Below are 7,286 nucleotides of genomic sequence, written 5' to 3' on the forward strand. Positions count from 1 at the left end.
CATATTATTTTGCAGGTTCTGTCCTTCATTGGCCTATTTCCTATGCAGACATACATAATCAATTAGTAGATTGGATGAGTGGTGCATCAATTAATCAATTAGTTTTGGTGCCAAGTTGCAATGGGTAATGAACATCTTTAATATTATTTTCAATTGACTATTTTAGTGAATTATATGCACTAATTTTGTATTTGTGTGTAGTTTCCATTGGAATTTGATTGCCATTAAACCTCATAAGGAGATTGTTTATGTGTTGGATTCTTTAAGTCATCGCATTTGTGATGAAGATTGGAAATATGTTATGGAAATGTGAGTTTATATATGCTTTTTATTATGTATTTAATTTAGTCATAAAACACTTATATATCAACTATGTTGAATGTATATATGAAGGGCGTTAAGATTATTTAATTCGAACAATGGAAGGAAAGGAAGAAAGCATGTACAATGGGAAGTAATCAAGGTATGGGTACTTCTATTTCAATCAAATATTTTAATGTGTATATTTAGCATTAACAATATGAATTGCCTCTAACGTAGGCTCTTAGGCAGCCAGATGTGAAATAATGTGGTTATTACGTGATGAGATTTATGAGACAAATTACTGAAGAAATTGCAATGATCGAGGGGGATACACTACCATCAATAGTAATATTATCTTTATCATCTCAAATAATTAGAAGTTATTTAGTTATTATTTTTTCCAATTAATTATATTTTGTTCTTTAAGATCATATAATTTATGTGTGTTCACAGTTCACAAAAGCGGAATACTCTCAAGAAGAAATTGATGAAGTGCGCTCTGAAATAGCCGAATGCATACAAGATCATATTTATGAATAGGTATATACATGAGTTCATCTTATTGCATTTGACAATGATAATATTCAGTTAAATTGAAACAAATTGGCAATGTTTCAACATAGGAAACCAACGTCTATTTTTTAGGATCTGCTATATGAAAATACTATATGAGAAGTTTAATTTACAGTATATCACAATGAAGAAAATAATAAACCTTGTTAGCCAGTTGTTGTTATATACTTTACAAACTCTAAAGCTCTATATTACTGGAGACTAGCTAGACTTCTTGTTGTTGAATTGGATTAAAATCATGTGATTTTTATTTTCACAGGAAGTAAAAGGGTGTTTAATATTAATAAGTCAAGAGCAGCTTATTAAGAAAAACAGAAACTCAAGCTGAGAAGGAATTTGAGCAATACTGAACAATTCAAGAACTATAATCGGAAACTAAATTGTTTAGAATTTTGTATCCAGTATTAAGACTGGGTACCCAATTTGGAAATTATTGTGTTCAAGATTAAATTGAAAGAAATGTGATGTGAGAATCATTATGTGACCGAATGGTAAAAGGAGATCAGAAGTTAGCTAGATTGTAGAATTATAGTATTGTAGAATCTGAATATAGAAGCCAATTTATAGGAATCAGAATTGAATTGCAGAATGGAAGGGGTTATAGGTTCATAAATTAGCAAATTAAGGAAACAATTGGAAAAGAACTTGAAGTCTTAGTTTTGGAACTGAAAACAGTGAAGACAACATTTGCAGTATAGTGCAAATTCTATGCAGTGCAGATTCTGTGCAAGTCTTGTAAAGGCTGAGAATTGAATTGAAATGAAGGAAGTATACTTTAACTGAGAATTAATGAAATGTTTCCCTAGGCATATATCTAAGGAAATCAAGCTCAGGTTTTGAGAACATTAGAAAAAAAATCAGCTTGAATAATATTGAGATTTTGAGATAAGTTTGATGTAATACAATGGAAACCAAAATATAGTTTGTCTTATTAATTTGTTGTTGTTGTTTGTGCCTAGAAAGAAGTATTGTTACCATATTCAATTGTGTACAGTATCTTTGTCATCATCATCTTTATGCCATTTACTTTGGGGAAATGACTTAACTTGCAATCATATGCTATTTACTTCAGGGAAAAGATAATGACCATACCCAGAAAGGAGAAGAAAAGAGAAGCTAGGAGGGAGGAGAAAGCACAGGGTGTTTAGAAAGCATATATAAACTCTGCATAATACCTCAGGGAAAAGACTGCAGTTCTCGATATGGTGTTTAGAAGATGCACAGGGTATTTAGAAGATGCACAGGTAGAGAAGATTTGATCCAACAAAACAAGATATTTTGGACTTCATATATATGTGTGATATGTTGTTATGGGTACTATTTAGTTTTGTAAACTTTTGTGATGTTTCGATGTTGATGTTTGGTACTTTAATGATGTTTGGATGCTGATGTTTGGTACTTTAATGAAATTTGCACTGGATGATGATGTTTGGATCGGATTGTAGGTTTTTGATATATGATATTTTGTAGATATATTATTTAAATAAAATAATGGTTATTAAATGATGGAAAAAATTTAGTTTTTTATTTATTGTCAAAATATTGTATATTGTACCCAAAGACATCAGTTTAAATATGTGAAACTGTTATCAATGGCATTAAAAGACAACAGTGAAAAATCATTATCAAACTGATGTTAAATAACATTGTTGGCTAAAAAGACAACGGTTTTTAACCGTTGTCAAACCGTTGTCATTGGCTAAAAAGATAACGATTTTTAGCCGTTGTCGTAGACAGTTCAAAACTGTTGTTGAAGAGCCTACTATTAAAGGCATACGTTCAAAGACAACGGTGAAAAACTGTTGTCAATGACAAGACAACGGGTTTTTACCATTGTAAAACTGTTGTCTGTCTTCAAAGACAACGGTTAAAAACTGTTGTCTTTGTCTTCAAAGACAACGGTTAAAAACTGTTATCTTTGAGCACCCCCTTTAACAACACAGCCTTTAACAACAGTCCGAAAGGGGCTACGACAACGGTGAAAAACCGTTGTTGTAAGGCTTTTTTCTTGTAGTGAGGATCGGACATAGGAAGCTTGTGGTCCTTTGTTTGAGGGGGGGGGGGGATTGTTGGTGTTGCAAGGTTGCAACATAGTCCCACATTGAAAATACATGGAAAAGATCAAGAGTTTATAAAGAGAAAGATATCTCCATTAGCATGAGGCCTTTTGGGGAGAGCCCAAGAGCAAAGCCATGAGGGCCTAAGTCCAAAGTGGACAATATCATACCATTGTGGAGATATCTAAATTTTTTTCGATCCTACATAAAGATATATGAAATCTACTCAAGAATACATTGATTAGTCTGCGTGCTGGCACAACTTAAACATAACAAGTAATACAACCAAGATAAAGTACTGAATAGGATCAAAATCAATACACAAGTCAATTTTTATACGAAATGAGACTAGAGACCAAAGTCCAAAGAAAATGCAATAAGAAGTGAAATGGAAAACTCTCGACATGATGTGGGATTGACAGACAAGACCTCCAAGCGACTCTATATATCCTCTATCTACTACTTAGGGAAGGAAGAACATAAACGGGATAGTAAGTCCAAATGACTCAGTATATAATAGAAGATAGTGCATGAACTAAGTGTAAAGAGATCAAAGATATACAATCTCAAAGGTATTATCCACCAACTAAAAATAAAAATAAGAATATATCAACTATATATATATCAACCTGCTCAGCTACATATAATACAATGAGCAATGATAAATAATGATAAACATGGGTACTACACATCATAGGCATGTACTGTTGGTGCTGGGAATTCCGTTCTGTGTAAATCCCCTATACAAAAATTTGTACAAGTATAGGAACTTTCCCTAGCAACTCACATGCTCGATCAAACATGTGTTTGATCAATCAAGCAAGTTCTTGATTGATCAAAGCGCACCTTGATCGAAGCACAAGATCGCTGGCCTCTTGTGTTGGTGTTCAGGATCCATTCAAAGAAAAATAAACTAATTGTGCTATGGAATAAGAATTAGTTGTACCTTTCTTCATATTCTAAGACCTCTTGATCTTTTGCTGTATTCCTCTCCTCTTCCTGGACGTCGTGTGGGCAATGATCTACCAAGACAAAACATCCGAACCTTTTCTTCCTTTCCAAGGCACCTATCACCAAAGAATGCAAAGCAAAAGGGGTGCCTCCTTCTTCTTAAAGTCGCGACCACCAAGGTGGAAGCAAGGATTACCGTCGGCCCTATGGGTTGAAGGTGGATGCTACCTCTTCTCCTTTCTCTCTTCTCTTCCTCTTGTCTTCTTGCCGCCGACCACAAAAGATGTGGAGGCTAGAATTGCCGCCGACCCTAGCAAAAACTGTTAGAATGTATACTAAAAGCCTAGCTTTTTGTATAAACATTTATTTTGAAATGAGAATCACATTGGTCAAATGTCTACATTTAGTTAAATGCAGTTGTCCATTTAATTTATATTGTAAATAACATAGTGTGTGGTATCACACAGAAGATCATGTTATCAGTTCCTTATAAATTATAAATAGAAACTCACAACCAAGATGGATTGGGACAAACTATTGAAATTGTTGTAGTGTAATTTGGTATTAGTCTGTATTGACTATAAAATTACACTAGTATACTATGTGTGTATTGAGCAGGACTGTATGAGGTTATTCAATTTGTACTGACTATATAAAATAATAGAACCTCTGTTATTATGGATGTGCATACTCTTAATCCCGATATAATAACAAGCACATGTACATAGTATTTATTTCTTTAATTTATCAAAGGGTGAGATTTATTCGTTAAATCAATAGGCCCGATAAGTTGAGAAATAATATTATTTATATGGTGTGTTGTTGATTATAGAAGGAAACTATGTCCTATTAATTAGGATGATGATGCCCCCTTGAGGAGCTCATAAGGATTTTCATGTAAACCCTGCATGTGGACTTAGTTTCGACATGACAATGAAGTTGAGTGGTACTACTCTTGGAGCTAGATGTTAATTAAGTGAGTTGTCAGTAACTCATTTAATTAATGGACATTCGATATCTTAAACACAGGGAGATTAACACACTCATGATAAAAAGAAGCCCATAATGTAATATAGGATTGGTACGGTAGTTCAATAATAACTCTTTAGGGGTATGAGTTATTATTGATAAACTTGAGTTGGGTGTTCGGATCGAACACAGGAAGCTCAAGCTCATCAGGAGGCCAAAACCAATTCCTCCTCAAGGTCCCTGTTGTAGCCTCTATGTATAAAGCCTCGTATCCACCCAAGTCATCCTTATGGCCGGCCACATCCTTGCTTGGTGCCCAAGCAAGGGGCCGACCACCCCTTGCCTGGTGCCCAAGCAAGGGGCCAGCTAAGATGGGTTTAAAAGTGAGTTTTTAATTTTTTAAATATTTCTTTTTGTAGCCATATACAATGTTTTAAAAGAGAGATTTTAAATTTTAAAAACTTTCCTTTTTTGAAGCCATGGACATGGTTTTAAAAGAGAGTTTTAAATTTAAAAAATCTTTCCTTTTGTAGCCATCTACAATGGGTTAAAAGAGAGATTTTATTTTTGTTAAAACTTTTCTTTTTTGTAACCATGATTTAAAAGAGAGATTTTAATTTTAAAAATCTTTCCTTTTTGTAGCCATCTACAATGTTTAAAATTGGAATTTTTAATTTTAAAACTTTCCTTTTATAGCTATCCACAATAGGAAATTTAAAAGAGAGATTTTAATTGTTGTTAAAATCTTTCCTTTTTAGCCATTACCAAGGATTATAAAAGAGGATAAATGGTGCCTTAGAGGAAATAATCATCTATACAATTTCTATTCCTCTTCTATTCTCCTTGTGGTCAACCCCCTCATATTATTATTCTACCCTTGCTTTCTCACCTAAGGTTGGCGGCATCAAGAGGCTTCAACCATCTTGTGGCTAACTAGTTGCAAGGAAGAAAGAAGAATAAGATGTGGTGTTCCTAGCTTTGATCCCTTGGTGGCTGAAAGTCTTGGAAGTAAGAAAGACTTGGGTGGTTTTTGCGTCTTGGTAGATCGTCGCCCACACGACGTCCAAGAGAAGGAGAGGAATACAACAGAAGATCAAGAGGTCTTTAAGCTACAAAGAAAGGTATAACTAGTTAATCGTTTCCGCTGTGTACTAGTTTATTTTTCCTTTGTATGAATCCTAAAATACCAACACAAGAGGCTAGCGATCTTGTGCTTTGATTGAGGTCTCTGTAGTTTAACCTAGGGTTTATTGTAAGGAGTTTAAATATTCAATTTCTTTGAAAGACTTTGACTAGGAAGTGGTGGATGATCCCATACCCAAGAAGGCCAAGTGCCTCGCCAACGACTTGGAAGCCAATCCTTTAAATAGATATTTAATCAACTTCTATAATATGATTTAACTTCTGATGAACACATGGGTTGAACTTGAATTAATAATGTTAAGTTTCATTTGCAATCTAAGTTTAACTTCTGAAAAGCACATGGGTTGCTAGGAAAAGTTCTGTGCTTGTATAAATTTTTGTACAGGGAAAACAGAACGGAATTCCAAGTAGCACTAACAATTGGTATCAGAGCTAGTTTTCTGTCTCTGTGTGTTTAATTTTCAGTTAAATTATATAATTTTCATACATAAATTTAGGCAGGATAATAGTAGGATGTGCAAATAGATTGACTCTGTGGTTACAGGTATCCTAGTTCCAACTATTATGGCCCTATTGTGTTTGTGTGTGATTTGGACCCTTGGGTATGTCGAGGGAATTTTATGTGTGTGCATGATTGTAATTATTAAATACAGTAGAAGCTGTATTAGTTTTAGGATTTTACATTCTGTTCGATATAGATTACATGTACATTTTCTTGTGAAATATAGGATCGATAAATGTAAAATTTTATTTTTGTCGCGGATCGTATCCTTGCGAGGCGTGGTGCTATTTGAGGACTAGAGGCGCAGCGGAAAAGGAAGCAAGATAGACGCGACGATATGACCCGTTGGCGGAGGCTAGGGTTGGTGGCACACGGAGGATGGCTATGGATGATGCCATAATAGTTGAAAAATTATTTTTCATATTTATTGCCTTTTATGCTATTTATATGTGTTGTGTGTGTGCATGTTAAAATTCCTCATTTTAAATAACTAAGTGGGAGAAGAATTATTTAAATTCCACAGTCTCCATTACTGGTTTGTAAGTGATGCATTCAAACCTGCGCGTTGGCTTTGAGTGCCTTCCTCCACATTAGATGAGTTTGTTTGCGGATCACTAGATCAAACTCCCTTTATGGATGATTATAGGAAATTATTTAGATTTGTGTGATCTTCTCCATCTGAAGGGGCACAATCCTATTTAATAGACTAAGTATCAAGTAATGATATACACTTAGGTGCATTTAATAGTATCCTCCCCATCGGAGTCACTGCTATTATTTGTGTGACC

General features: G+C 34.3%; 1 long non-coding RNA gene across 1 annotated transcript; it reads left to right on the forward strand.

Moving 5' to 3' along the window:
* Positions 1-223: 223 nt before the first annotated feature.
* Positions 224-2,083, forward strand: LOC121982772. The gene is made up of 5 exons (XR_006112243.1): positions 224-309; positions 394-463; positions 541-648; positions 757-843; positions 1,949-2,083. It is a non-coding gene; the product is annotated as an uncharacterized LOC121982772 (long non-coding RNA).
* The last annotated feature ends 5,203 nt before the right edge of the window (positions 2,084-7,286 follow it).

The sequence above is a fragment of the Zingiber officinale genome, chromosome 5A (genome assembly GCF_018446385.1).
Source record: "Zingiber officinale cultivar Zhangliang chromosome 5A, Zo_v1.1, whole genome shotgun sequence".
In the NCBI taxonomy this organism is placed as follows: domain Eukaryota; kingdom Viridiplantae; phylum Streptophyta; class Magnoliopsida; order Zingiberales; family Zingiberaceae; genus Zingiber; species Zingiber officinale.